This window comes from Hyalella azteca, unplaced genomic scaffold, assembly GCF_000764305.2.
Source record: "Hyalella azteca isolate HAZT.00-mixed unplaced genomic scaffold, Hazt_2.0.2 contig14089, whole genome shotgun sequence".
NCBI lineage: Eukaryota > Metazoa > Arthropoda > Malacostraca > Amphipoda > Hyalellidae > Hyalella > Hyalella azteca.
This window is the reverse complement of record NW_025943988.1, coordinates 1182715-1197517: the sequence shown is the minus strand read 5'-3', so window position 1 is coordinate 1197517 and position 14803 is coordinate 1182715.

The following is a 14803-nucleotide window of genomic DNA, read 5'->3' as shown; positions in this document are numbered from 1 at the left end:
AGCTGCTAGTATTCATATGCTCTGGGTTCTAATTTCTAATTCACCAAGATGGCTGAATCAATTTGTGCACCCGAAAGTTCATTGCCGAATTTTGAATCGGCACCGATCGGGAAGTCTTCACACGGCGGCGCAGACCGCATGCAAGTGCGATAGGTATGTTCGACAAATGATCCTATACGTAACTACGGTGATGAACTTTACGGTGAACTTTTTAACTACGGTGAACTTTATTTCGATGTATCGTCAGGTTTGTTACCAGGGTAAAATCGAAGTACCTATATTTGGGTTATTTTCGATGAACTATGTCTTATAATAAGATTTATTCTTGAAGTTGCCATCGAGCATGGCAATGTTAGACGGCCGCAATCCCCATAACAAATTCCGACGGTAACAATTTGTCTACACTCCCTTCCCGCTTCAAAGAATTTATAGACCCGTGCAGAAAAGTGTACTAGACGGAGGTACGCGACAGATGCAGCGTGAAATTTGTCATTAGCAAATTATATTTGATGTAACGCAGTGCCTGTAAGAGGAAATAGGAATGCAAGCTGGTCTTGCTTTTAAATGCAATGCCGCGACCACTTCGAAACATTGTTAGTATTCTACACCTGGAAATAAAGGAATCGGCTACAATATTTAAGCTGAAACTTTTTGAAATCGTTACTACTTTTATATCAATTCCATGCATTAAAAATTGAGCCTTGTAGATACGCTAGGCTGTTACCTGTAAACGTTATGGGAGACCATCCAGGACTGATTATTGCGAAAAGTATTAGTTACTGGTGTATATGTGGTAGAATGTTTGGTACTCTTGCAGCAAGTGGGGCGTGCGCCAATGTTTGTTATTGGTGAACGGGAAATTTTTTTCGGTATTGGTGAATTCAAGACAATGTTTGTCATAGATGAATGTCAGAGAATGCTCGGTACTGGTGAATGTGACAAAATGTTTTTGTAGTGCTGCATTTGCAGAATGTTATGTACCCGGAGTAGGGGGAGAATGTTTGGTACAGGGGTGAACGAGTAGTGTAGAATGTTTCGTACTAAATAATGTGAGATAATATATTGAGCGGTAGTGAATATGACAGAATGTTGAGTGCTGGTGAATGTTGAGTAATTTTGGATTGGACAATGTAGGAGAATGTTGAGTTCAGGTGAATAGAATGTTTGCACATTAGAGAATGTATGGGTGTGGATAAAGTGGAAAGTTGTGGTTGAAAGTTATATTAAATAATATTATGAAAGTACGAATTCGTGCTATTTCGCCATTTAATCGTTGTTTTCACATCTATATCCGTTAGATGAGATATTAGCAAAGGCAACGAATGTAATGAAATGCACCCTCCCTGCCTCTATACTTCGGGAAGGAGGGGGCAAGCGGGGTGTTTTTTTAGCGCATTTTCTCATTTATGGAAAAAAAGGCGCTATTGTGCTCGCCATGTTCGTCCGTCTGTCTGTCTGTCCGTCTGTGACTTCACGTTTTCGTCGACGAGAAAATGCGCTTTCTGTCACTAACTGCAGTGAGTACTGAGTTATATTTTTTAGTCCGTTTTCCCGGTTCGGTCGTTCCGCTTTGGAAGGCATCAGGTCGACCACTTCTGGAACGACCTCGCGACCATTAGGGAAATTAACTGATTCCAATTAGTACTTTTTTCGCTAGGCAAAATGGAACGAAGCTCTGACAAAGAGCCGCTAATTTACGTTCGAATCAATCTTGGGACGTCTCTAAATCTGAAGCTGTCAGAACCGCCAAACCTAACAGGCAGCGGCGCTGCGCTTGCTACTTTCTGTCGGAAATAATATCTTGCGACATTTTGTGCATCGAAATTTCAGCATTAGCTGGATCAGATTGTTCGAAATGTTTTTGTTTTGGTGTAGTACCACTGAGATCCTGCATTTCAGTTAGACATAGCAGAGCAATAAAGTAAACTCACCTGAAGGGCAAACAGTTAGAAAGGAAGAAATTCTCGAAAAATCCTATGTTTGCGTAACTTACTCAGACCTCCATTACTAGGAAAAGTATCCCGAACGTAGCAGTTGTAGTCAGTGGAACCCGGAAAAGTGCGGTTGAACAAGGCCGGGTACGTCGAGTTCAGCAGCAGGCACTGCCCGCTGGTGCTGTGCACGCACAGAGTTGGGTAGGGGATGCCACTCTGTTCAGCTCGGCTGGCACAGCGGATGGCACTTATGCCAGAGTAGTTCTTCGATGCCACGCCAATTGCGAGTAGTTCTTCCACCGGCACCGGGGTCGAGGAGTACTTAACCGAACTCCCCAGAGTTTCCTTCACCACGGCAAGCAAGGTGAACACTAGCAGATTAAAGGTCATAACGCTTATGATTTCCATTATCAACGAAAGCGTTCCCATGGTTGGAGTGCCTGAAAAGAGTTAAGGAGACATCGGAAGTCTTAAACTGATCATATTTAAAACGGAGGGAATTTTACAAAGAATTTTGTAAGTGTGCGATTCAATCTAATACTTTATATTCATGAACGTGCGATAGTTTAATAAATGGATAAGAAATCGTTCTCTTCTATTGGTTGGTCTTCTTCTATTGGTATTGGTCTTCTTCTATTGGTTGACGATGCTTGGATAAATGAGAGTAACAGCAAAAGTGTCAGTAGTTCATATGATATAATTTCGATATAATTTTCTCCGCAGCTTCTGACATTTGTTCGACAATGGAATGATTCACTTGCGAAAGTTATTTAGCCTCCTCTCTATTTTCTCACAAGAGCCTCCTCTCCATTTCCTCGCAACAGCCTCCTCTCCATTTCCTCACAACAGCCTCCTCTCTATTTTCTCACAACAGCCTCCTCTCCATTTCCTCACAACAGCCTCCTCTCCATTTCCTCACAACAGCCTCCTCTACATTTACTCACAGCAGCCTCTTCCCCATTTCCTCACAACAGCCTCTACCAACGACAGCCTCCTCTTATGAGATTTAATTAATTATGTTAATTAAACGTCGTAAGTAAACTCATGGAATGATCTGATGTTGGAATTGAATGAGTTAACTGATGTAAAATAGCAATATAATATAATAAATGAAATACCTGCCTAATTAAAAGACTACATTCATAAAATGTCGTCAGCCTAGCGGCAGCAATAGATACATTGAACGTCCACCGTATAGACTTTGTTTAGTAAGAAATCATATAGATTATGTCTTGTCAGCTTGCTAAACGAATTTGGTAAATTTCAGGTTAAGGAATTATTTTCTCTGTTCACTTTCATTTGAAAAAAAAATTAAAATAGACTGCTTTGAAGCTTCGTTTGTATCACAAAAATAATTTGAAACATTAGGTTTTGTAGATAAATGGCCAGTAATTAAAGCTAATAATTTTATTAAGAACAAACACGTCCTCGTCTGGAAGGGAACCCGGACACACTAACGCATGAATCCCTCTTCGTTCTGCTACAGCAATCAATGGAAACTCTCATTTAATACTACTGAGTTCCGAAGTAATTCTGGCGGATGAGAATATCTATCACGAGAGATTCATCACAGTCTGGGACGATTGAGAGATTCATCACAGTCTGGGACCATTGAGAAGCGTGAAGTCATTGACCAAGAAACAAATGGTGAGCCGATAAATATTGCACTGCTATTAAGGGACGAAAATGTGGGCATAATCAGCGTGGTGGCATCGCTGTGGCATAAAATTCATGGTAGATCGAGATTTATCACTGCTCGAGCTTCAAGAATTATTTATGAGTTCATCACTGCTCGAGATATTCCTTGCCTTGGAGCAGTGCGCCGACTGGACGTGATTGTCATAACGACGGTAGCTCTAGTTACTGGCTGTTAAGCATGAACTTGCATCGCGACGGTTAATACCAGTAAGTAAATAAAGCTAAAACAACGTTCAAATCACGTCATCCAGACGAGAAACTCAAATTTGATTCAGTGTCAGACGTTTGGTGGGATGTTTTTGGGATGTTGGCGCGCTCTATAGAATAGAATAGAAGTGTCGGCACTGAAGAAATAGGCCCATGGCCTGTTGCCGATTCTTGAACTTTTCGTGACTTGATTCACAATGGATCCGGACTTTGGAACCCGATCTTTCCATAACTGACGATTGATTGAGATAGCTGATGGACTTATTGCCTGGTCCGTAATTTGCTGGGCATTTTAAGACTGGACATATGCTCCTGCATAGCTTCGTCTAGTCTGTTTTTGAAGATGTTCATACTAGGAGCGTCAACGATGCTATCAGGGAGGCTGTTCCACATGTCGGTGACTCGATCGAAGCGAGAAGAAATGTTGTCGCATGGATATGTTCCAACGCTGTTTTTTTAGTGTATAGCCGTGGCCCCTGGTGTTGGTTCTTGTTTCAAATTCTAGTAATCCTTCCGGGACCTTGTATTAGCCATGAGTGTACTTGTATGCTTCAATGAGTTCCCCACGCAGACGTGATAACTGAGGCTTGGAAGCTTCATAATCTTTAATCTTTCCTCATAGGACTTGCCTTTCAAGCCCAAAACTACCCTTGTTGCGCGTCGTTGAACACTCTCTACTAAATTTTTGTCCTTTTCAAATTTCGGTGACCGCACGACGATTCCAAACTCTAGGTTCGGGTGCACGACAGCAACAAACAACTGCTTCATCGCTTCTGCATCTAGGAACTCGAAAGAGCGTCTGATCAGTCCAAGTCGTTTATTGGCTCGTGTTTACGAGCAGAAATTACTTGTGTTCAGTTTAAGATTATATTAATAAGCTCAGGAATTTTTGTACATTTTAAGGTATAATATATTTAAGTCTCCTATCGTTTGATCGTGTTCACAAGCAATATCGCTTGTGTTCAGTTTAAGATTATAGTAATAAGCTCAGTAACTTTTGTAAATTCTAATGTATAATTTATTTAAGTCTCCTGTCGTTTGATCTTCGCAGGTAGAAATTGCTTGTGTTCAGTTCAAGACTATAGTAATATGCCCAGTAATTATTTATTTCTTCTAGGGTATAATATATTCAAGTCTCCTATCGTCTGATCGTGTTCACAAGCAATATCGCTTGTGTTCAGTTTAAGATTATAGTAATAAGCTCAGTAACGTTTTGTAGATTATAAGGTATAATATATTTAAGTCTCCTATCGTTTGATCATGTTCACAAGCAAGATTGCTCGTGTTCAGTTCAAGACTATAGTAATATGCCCAGTATTCAATTATATCTTCTAGGCAGAGGTGGGCAGTAGCGCGCTACAAGTAGCGGCCGCTACATTTTCAGTAGCGGTAGCGGTAGCGGCGCTACATTTAAGCAATTGGAGCGGTAGCGCCCGCTACATATGTAAGTAGCGATACGAGGTTTTGCCGCTACAGCGCTACCGCTACATTTATAGATAAAGCCTTTAGATTTTACTTAATAGTATTAAATGTTATTTAAAAACCAGCATGATACATACATAATATAAATTACAGAATAAAACTGTACAAAAGATTTCGGTGTAATGTTGTCAACGTCAGCCTGTTACTAGTGTCAAAATTTTAGTTGTTACTTGTTAAGTTGTTACCAGTTACCAGTTGTTCTTGTTCCGTGCCAGCTGCCACCACATGTCCACGACCACATCACGGACATCAGCCACCTAACTTCAGTTTGCTTACAGTTATTTTTACACAGTTATTTTATGTTTCACCTTCCCTGCATGTATATCTACTTTAATCTAACAATCTCAAAAATTATCCACATATATATACAAATAAAAGACTGATTTTTTATATGTATGTGTGGATAATTTTTGAGATTGGTAGATTAAAGTAGACATCCATGTAGGGATGGTAAAACCTAAAAATAACTTTTATTCACTGTATTTAACCCGTACTATTTCGGTTAGGTTAATTGCAATAAAGTTGCATTGATTTGTTTTGAAAAATGTTTTATTATCATTAAATGTTTACGAGTAAATCCCAATGGCAGAACAATAAATATTTAGAGATTTCCTATAATTTTGGCCATTGTAGCGGCGCTATATTTTACTGTAGCGGTAGCGGTAGCGCCCGTTACAATCTAGTGGGTGTAGCGGTAGCGGTAGCGCCCGCTACATTTAGAGCATGTAGCGGTAGCGGTAGCGCCCGCTACATTTAGAGCATGTAGCGGTAGCGGTAGCGCCCGCTACATTTAGAGCATGTAGCGGTAGCGGCAGCGGCGCTACATTTCAAAATAGCGCTGCCCAGCTCTGTCAAACTGACAGGGTGATAGTTGCCCGGGCAGCTTTTGTCACCTTTTTTGAACAATGGGGTCACTTGAGCTTCTTTCCAGTCAGCCGGCAACATTCCTTCGTTCAAAGAAAGTTTTTCGAAAAAGTGACGTCAAAGGGCCGGCTGGGACAGTTGCTAACTCTTTGAGTAATCTAGAGTGGAAGCCGTTTGGTCCACATGACTTGTTTGGATTTACAGCGTTAAGGCGCTTGAGAACCTCTTCTTCTTGTATTTCAAAACTTGTTAATTTAGAGCCGACTGTGCGCTCCTCAATGGCTGGAATACTGTTCAAGTCCTCTTCAGTGAATACGCTACTGAAAAAATGATTAAGTACGTTAGCTTTGCCCTCATCAGAGGATATCTTTCGGTGATCTACTTTCAAATCAGAAATACCGTCCTTAATCTTGCACTTCGAGCTAACGTACAAAAAGAAGGCTTTCGGGTTCTTTTTTGCATTTTTAGCAATACTTTTTTCAAGGGTTTTTACTGCGGTGCGACAGCTTTCTTTAGCTTGATTTCGAGCTCTTGCGTATAGGTTATAGTCAGCATCGCTACGATTCTATAAATGACGCTGGTATGCTTCCTTTTTTGTTTTCAGCTTAGCGAAAACTGTACTGTTCATCCACCGAGTTTTTTTTGGCTCAACCAAGCTTAATTTTAGGTACACACGCATCAACTGCAGAAATAACAGTGTCTTGAGAAATGACCATGATTCAGCCACACTCATGTCCTTACTAAAGTCCGAAATATTCACTGCATTCACTGCTTCACTGAATTTATCATAGTCGCCTTTCGCAAAATTCAAACGCTCACGCTTCCGAGGCGTCTTTTCTGTACAGCACTTAAGTCTGAAAAACAATGATTGGTGATGGCTTTTGCCCAACGGAGCCTCGTGACGAAGCTCATCCAACATTGATTAATCACTGGTAAACACCAGGTCTAGAATATTGGGAGTCTGTTTACTTCTATAATGGGTTGGTTTGGTAACGTGCTGGACTAGGTGGGAGTCTCTTACTGACGCCATGAACAAGGATGCTGGGTGATTCTCTTTCCTTGGAGAGGATCCATCTATCCAGTCTAGCTCTGGATGATTAAAATTACCAACGATCAACGTGTGTGTCCTACGGAAAGTCATGCTCGGTAAAAGACTGTTTAGTACTTTATCGTTATCAGAAGAATTGTTTGGTGATCTATACACGACGCCTATGAGGAGGATATCTTTGCCTTTGAGAGAAAGTTCGCACCACACTGATTCTCTAGCACTAGCTGATTGATCTTCTGCAGATAACTTGACTTCCTGGGCCCCATAAGAGGTTCTAACCCACAAAGCTACACCTCTACTGCACTGCTCTTCATTCAAGTTATGAAAACACTCAAAACCTGGCAACTGAAATTCAACAGGTACAATTTTCCCCCCGTGATTTTTAGGGAGTGTTTCTGTAATACAAATAATTTCTATGCGCTCGTTTTCAATCACAGTTAATAATTCACTTCTTTTGTTCAAAACGGAATCCGAATTCGTGTAAAAACATTTTAAAGCTTTTTGTGCACTTTCACTTTGATGCATGCGTTTACTTCTTACATTATTTACAGGCCTGGTTCTATGGACATGACTTCTTACTTGTCTTCCAGCTCCGCTGACTGACCGTGTGCGGTCGGTGTTGTCTTGACATCGTGAAAGTGGTTGACCTGAGTGAGTCTCCATGCTTTTCCGCCTGAGTCTCTCCTGCCATTTCTTGCGAAAAATTTCTCTCTCTAAAGGGGTAGCACCCTTCTTAGCACGTATATACCAGTCTAGTATATACGACCTAGTAAAGTCTAGCATATACTAGTATATATTTACGACCTTGTATATAGGTCCTCTATATACAAGGATCTATAGGGACAGGCTGTTGGCTGTGCTCAGTTTGCACGAGATCCGCAGGTTCTCTCTTGGCCAACTAACTCGCTTTACTTGAGGGAAAACAAATTATCACGATTTATTTTGCGCATTCGGATGATGAATTAACATCGTTCGGAAAATGTACTAACAGGCATGAGACTTGCGTCAGCAATAGGACTATTTGCCCGTGTGGGTAGTCGGACAGGAATGAACATCATAAAATCTATTTTACGGACATAGAGAAAGTACAAATGTAATTGTACTTTCGAGCCGAACAATTGTACCTTGGACACCTCACTTACATTTGTACAAATGTAATTTGTACAAATTAAATTGGGTACAAATGAACTAAGTCATAAATCAAATTTATATTTTTGAACCAATTATTTCCCCAGGTTTTAGAATGCCTATTATTCTCCCACTAACAATATTTTTTTTAGTGGTGGAATAGTATGAGATTGCAAATGGAAATGGTGAATGAAATGTGAATAGAATTTGACCCAATAAAAATCAGAAAACCACAATGTGTGGCGGGAGAAGTTTTGGTAGTACATCATTCTCCCAGCATGTGTAATATATTACTGTGCATATGCTACTGACATTTAAAGTCAAAGTGCCACGCATTGCTGCCCTAGAATAATTAAGGCCGGGTTCCATGATCACAGATTTTGTTGACACTTCTTTTGCGCGCTCGTCATTTTTTGATGATGTCTGATTTTTGTGAGCAACTTGCTGTCATCAAATTTTGCTTTCTTTTGTAAAAACTAGTGAGGAAATGCTTCAGACAACCGGCAAGGATGATGCTATGGGGAGAACGCGAGTTTTTGAGTGGTTTTCCCGCTTAAAATGAGGATATGTCAATCGATGACCAACCTGCTCAGGGCATCCTTCCACTTAAGGCACAGAAGAAATGTTGACAAATTAGGGACCTAATCCCTGAAGATCGACGTATTGACCTAATTGACATGAAAGTATTGACGATTTTGCGGGATTGACCCAAGTGACTTGGAGTTCACTGCAGCAAATTCTGAAAGAAGATTTTGGATATATAAACAAATCATCATAAAATCAGTCCGTTTTTTATGGGTCCCCAGTCGTAAGCTGTCATAAATTGGGGTAATGAAGATAACACAGACTAAGTCGTGCAGCTGTTATCTAAAATGTAACTGTAAGTCCTTGGTGCAACGCAAAATACAAGATTTTCCTCTTTATAGAGGAAAATCTATATAATCTTTTTAACTGTATGCTCAGAGGTTCATACTCATCAAAGTTATATATGACATGTAATTTCTACCATATAATTTATTCAGAACTATTTTCTTGAGTATTCTGAATATTGAGTAACATTCCCATATTACAAAAGATATAACTCAGTTCTCACTGAAGTAAGTGACAGAGAGCGCATGTTCTCGTCGACGAATGCGTGAAGCGCCATGTCCGTCCGTCACGGACGGATGGACATGGCGAGCAAAATAGCGCCTTTTTTCCATAAATGAGAAAATGGGCTAAAAATGGAAGCCAAAATTGTTGTGCAGAAGAGGTATTGAACCTGTTAGATATACATATACTGGTGAGCAAATTATACAAAGGAAATTGTAGGCTCCTTCAGTTTCTATGATGAATACAGGTTTATTAAATAATTATTTTTGTATTTTTGAAAGTAAGTATATAGAAAGAACGGCAGACTTTGAATGTTAATATACTTGCCAATTTTTCTACTTGAAAGTAATAAACTTGGCGACTTTGAACTGTTTCAGAACATCAAATTCAATTAGAATCTTCTTAGATGACTAATCAGGTCCAATTTTTCTTTTGTGGTTGTAGAGTCGTGGTTGTACATGAAATAGTTGATAGTTGAAAATATATTGGATGGATCTACTGCAAACTCAATTGGATGCTAGACACTTGCAAGTAAAAATTATTTCAATATAAACCATCTAAGTTTAGTAATTTTGGTTTTGATAAGTGGAATGGTGACAAATAGGTTAATGCTCTCGTAAAACTTTTGAAAAATATTCTGAAGGCCTGGCTAAGAGAGCGGACGAGGAGCAAAGCTAACTCGGACAAGAATTGCGACACAATGTCTGTTATAATTTCACGAGTATCTCCTCATCCGTTTCTAAAATAGAATTAGTGTTGATAACTTTTTAAATTAGACTCAAAAGTTCTTCTAAACCAAAAAAAAATATTCATTTTGAAGCGCCAAAAAGTCTGTTATAATTTCAGGAGTATCAGTTCAGGCCTTTCTAAAATAGAATTATTATTCATAACTTTTTAAATTAAACTCAAATGTTCTCCCAAACCTAGAAATTTAGTCACTTTAAAGCGGCAGAAAGTCATAATTTCAAGTGTATCAGTTCACCCGTTACTAAAATAGAATTAGTATTGATCACTTTCTAAATTCAACTCCAAAGTTCTCCTAAATAAAAAAATACATACATTGAAGTTGCAAAATGTCTGTAATAATTTCATCAATATCAGTTCAGATGTTTCTAAAATAGAGTTAGTATACATAATTTTTAGCGTATTTTCTCATTAAAGAAAAAATGCACTATTGTGCTCGCCATGTCCGTCTGTCTGTCTGTCTGTCCGTCCGTCCGTGACTTCACGTTTTCGTCGACGATAAAATGCGCTCTCTGTCACTCACTGCAGTGAGTACTGAGTTATATATTTTTTAATTCCGGTCGAAAGTTCTCCCAAACCTGAAAATTTATTCAATTCAAAGCGCCAAAAAGTTTGTTATAATTTCACGAGTACCAGTTCGGCAGTCGTTTTAAAATAGAATTAGCATTCAGAACTTTTTAAATTCAACTCAAAAGTTCTCAAAAACTTAGAAATTTATTCACTTTGAAGCGGTAAAGTCTGTTATTTTTCCACGAGTATCCGTTCAGCCGCTGAATATACGTATATATATGCTGCGCTTATTTGAAGTTGAACAAACAAACGCCCAAGAAATAGCCCTTAACTAGCCGGGTAAAGGCCGGATCCCTTGTGAATCAAGTCACGAAAAGTACAAGAATCGGCATCAGGCCATGGGCCTATTTCTTCAGAGCCGACACTCCTATTTACTGTATATTATATTATATTCTACATCCAAGGCTGGCATAAGACGGAGCATTAGACCAACTTGGCTCTCATATCAGTGAAGCATTATTTTTTACCGTTATTCATTTTTACTTGTATCATTGCGCGTAAATGTTTAAATATTGAGATACAATCAAAACTTGACTGGCAATTTCTTGGCTGCTCAGAAGTGAACACTGTTGAAAATCACGGGCGCCACAACGACGGCCGATGGAAAGCATTCGCAGCGCCTTTTTAAAGTCACCCAAAAATTCTCGAGGTGCGCAGTGAGCTCAGGTATGAACCGATTTAATCTCCATAGTAAGCATTTACCTCAAATTGCTAGGTATAGTTTTGATTAATACAGTATACGGGGACGAACACGACACGCATTCATACGTACCAGTATTGTTTGCCACATAACACGTGAATATTACGCGAGCAATACTTACGTAACTCATGCCTACAGATGAATTTAAAGATGTTTACTGCTCCTGAGTTTAAATAATTTTCTCGGTTTAATTACGACATCGATAGATTTGTATGTTCGTAAATATATTTTTCGGAAGCAATTCAGTAGATTTCACTATGCTATTGTACTGAAGTTCATAAAATAACGTATTTATGAGAACGGCTGGCAAGCATGCATGAGCCAGCTCTATAGACGGTGTATCTTGTATTCGGTGCTTAAAACCTTATACTTGCAAAATTCCTGCAGTCATGCAGAAACTCGTGCAAAAAATTCACCGATGCAATTGATATCCGCGTATATAATGTTATGTTATCTAAATACAATATATACCCATCTAACCCTCATCGCTCATTTACTGACCGCCAATAGCCCATATGGTTAACCGTCAGTTGTTTGTGAAATCGAATGAAAATGTTTAGCCTTCACTAATCCATGATCTGGTTTCAACACTTAATTTTGGTGTCATCCTATCATTAAAATTTAAAAAGTGATCAAATGATCGTTATGGGCTATAATCAAGCAGTGTTTCAAAGGAGTTTGAAAGCTGCATATGTGTATCTTTATTATTACACGTTTGAGCCCATCATGTATACTAAATACCAAGAAAACTGTAAGGTATCTTTATTATTACATGGTAGAGCCCAATCATGCATCATAAATACCAAAAAATCAGTAAGGTATCTTTATTATTACATGGTAGAGCCCAATCATGCATCATAAATACCAAAAAATCAGTAATGTATCTTTATTATTACATGGTAGAGCCCAATCATGCATCACAAATACCAAAAAATCAGTAATGTATCTTCATTATTACATGGTAGAGCTCAATCATAAGCCTATCATAAATACCAAGGATGTCAATTGTTCTCGACTCTCAAATCTCTTGATTTTTGCGGCGCCATGCGTTGAATTGTTCGATATGATGCAGGCCTCTCATTCTCAGTGCATTCAATGTTATTTTATTAAAGGATGTAACAAAATATTCATTTAGTACTGATATGATTTTTGTACGTAGGCTTGGTTTTTCGCTTTGATAGTTGAAATTTCATGATATCACATTTAGACAACAATACTTTAACTTTATTTGCCTTTATTTGCATATCTTTACCGTTAGAGTGAGATTATGAAGTTGGAAAAGTTTCTCGACTCAACATGCTTTTTGAGGATCGATTGTGAACAGACAAATCAGAATAAATCAATTTAAATAACAATTGCCGCATGTCGAAGACTTTAACACATAATTTCTCTTCAATATGACGCTCAAAAATGTTCGGCGCCTTCAGTCATGGGATCGCTTAATTTAAATGTTCTGCTACTTCGTTCCGCCCCAAACTGCAATATTTCTCCAGCACCAGCGATAAAACATTAACTTTATATTTAAATATTTAAAATCCAATCGGACTTGAACTCCAATAATTGCCCAGCCAGGCCAGGGCGGCGCGTCCAATTGACGTGCTCATGACGACGGGTCAACTCCACACTCAGGTATCATGGATACGAGTGGCCTCCAGTTCGCAGGTCACATTCAGAGAAAAAAATGTGAGAGATTCGTCCAAGTAGCGATGCACTTTTTTGACTCGCAACAAAAATTATATGAAAACTGCTCTTATGGTAAAATTAATGTATACAAATTTATTGATATGATACATAATTTTACATTAGATGTACGCTAATTATTTCACAGGAAATTAAAGCTGTCTCTGGTTCAAAACCGTAGTAAATAAATAGCACGCAAAAGTCAATATTTATTTACTTTATTACCGGATATATTTTAACGATATTGAGTTAGTTGAAGATTCATTTTGCGTAATTATTCAATGTACTTAGTGCTTCCAATGAACTAAACTTGCAGCAATATCGACAGTCAATTATTTTATAAACATCATATTTTCAAGCACTTGGCAAATTTTTACATCCTTTCGACTGCCCACTGAAGTACAATAGAATAACTTGTATTAATAAAGAGAGAATAACTTGTACAACAAAGTGTAGCCTTTTGTTATATAACTAAAGACTTATACAAGAGAATAACTTGTATTCAGTTAGCTGAATACAAGTTTAGGAATAAATTTATTTATTTATTTTAGGAACATCTCACTGCAATAGGACCAACGACGCCTGATCATGTGTCGTATTGCTGGAAGAGGCCAGCACATCCCATGTACCTACACAATTCAACACTTATTCCTTTTCGAGCGTAATTATGCTACAGAGCATAGTAGCCAGTACGATTAAGTGCATAAAGCTAAGTGCCGTTTCCTTTCATGGAAGTGAATCAGTGAGCCAAATAGCATCAAGCCGCCAAAACAATAGCCGTGGTCAAACAGCCAAACTGCATCGAGCTGTTGTTGAGCACAGCCTGGCCGCTTCGCGATTTTTGAGAACGAACGCCCCACACAACAGCGCCGTTCAGTCGCCACTGCGTATTACCGCCGCACGCCACAAGCAGAAGCGCATATGGCCCAACCTATTCCGCCGCGCCCCGGCTCTCCCCCTTCCGCAGCCAGAAGGCTTTCCTCGCTGGAATACTGGTTTTAAAAACTCGAAAATTCTCATCGTCACCATTCCAATTTTAGTCAGAATGTCTTGAAGGATGGCCATATCGCGTATCTGCAGTAGGTTTTCAATGAGAATTCCAAGTTTCTTATTTATGAGGAAAATGGACCAGAGTCGAGGCACAAAGCTAATTTATTAGATCACAGACCTCCGAAGAAACCCAGGCACCTTCCTCTTTAGCGCCACTTCACATGGGCACTGGGCACACTAGACTGTTTAGAAACAACCTGAGCTGCTCTGGGTGCAATGCAACAGCTATTCGCCTCTGAAGACGTCAATCATCGCAAATTTTAGTTGCGTCGACTAGTCGACGCAACTATTCGCCTCGTGTATAAGCACCTTTAAATCGAAACAGTAAGCAAGTAGGCTTGCTTTCCCGACTACATAGTCCGTCATTTCTACGTATGGGAGAAAATCGGTCTTTATCTCGATACTGGGCAGGGTGGCCCATGCAGTGGTTAAAGTTCAGAGTGCCTGGATTGGAGCAGAGAGGTGCGGGTTCGATCCCAGCTCTGTGCGCCAGTTTCTGCTCAGAATCGGCAAAGAGGCCGGGCGGTTAAGTACAGCAGAAATGAAGCAGTGAGTTGCGCGTTCGAGACCGCAACATGCTGTGAATGTTCTGCGATGTTAAGAATC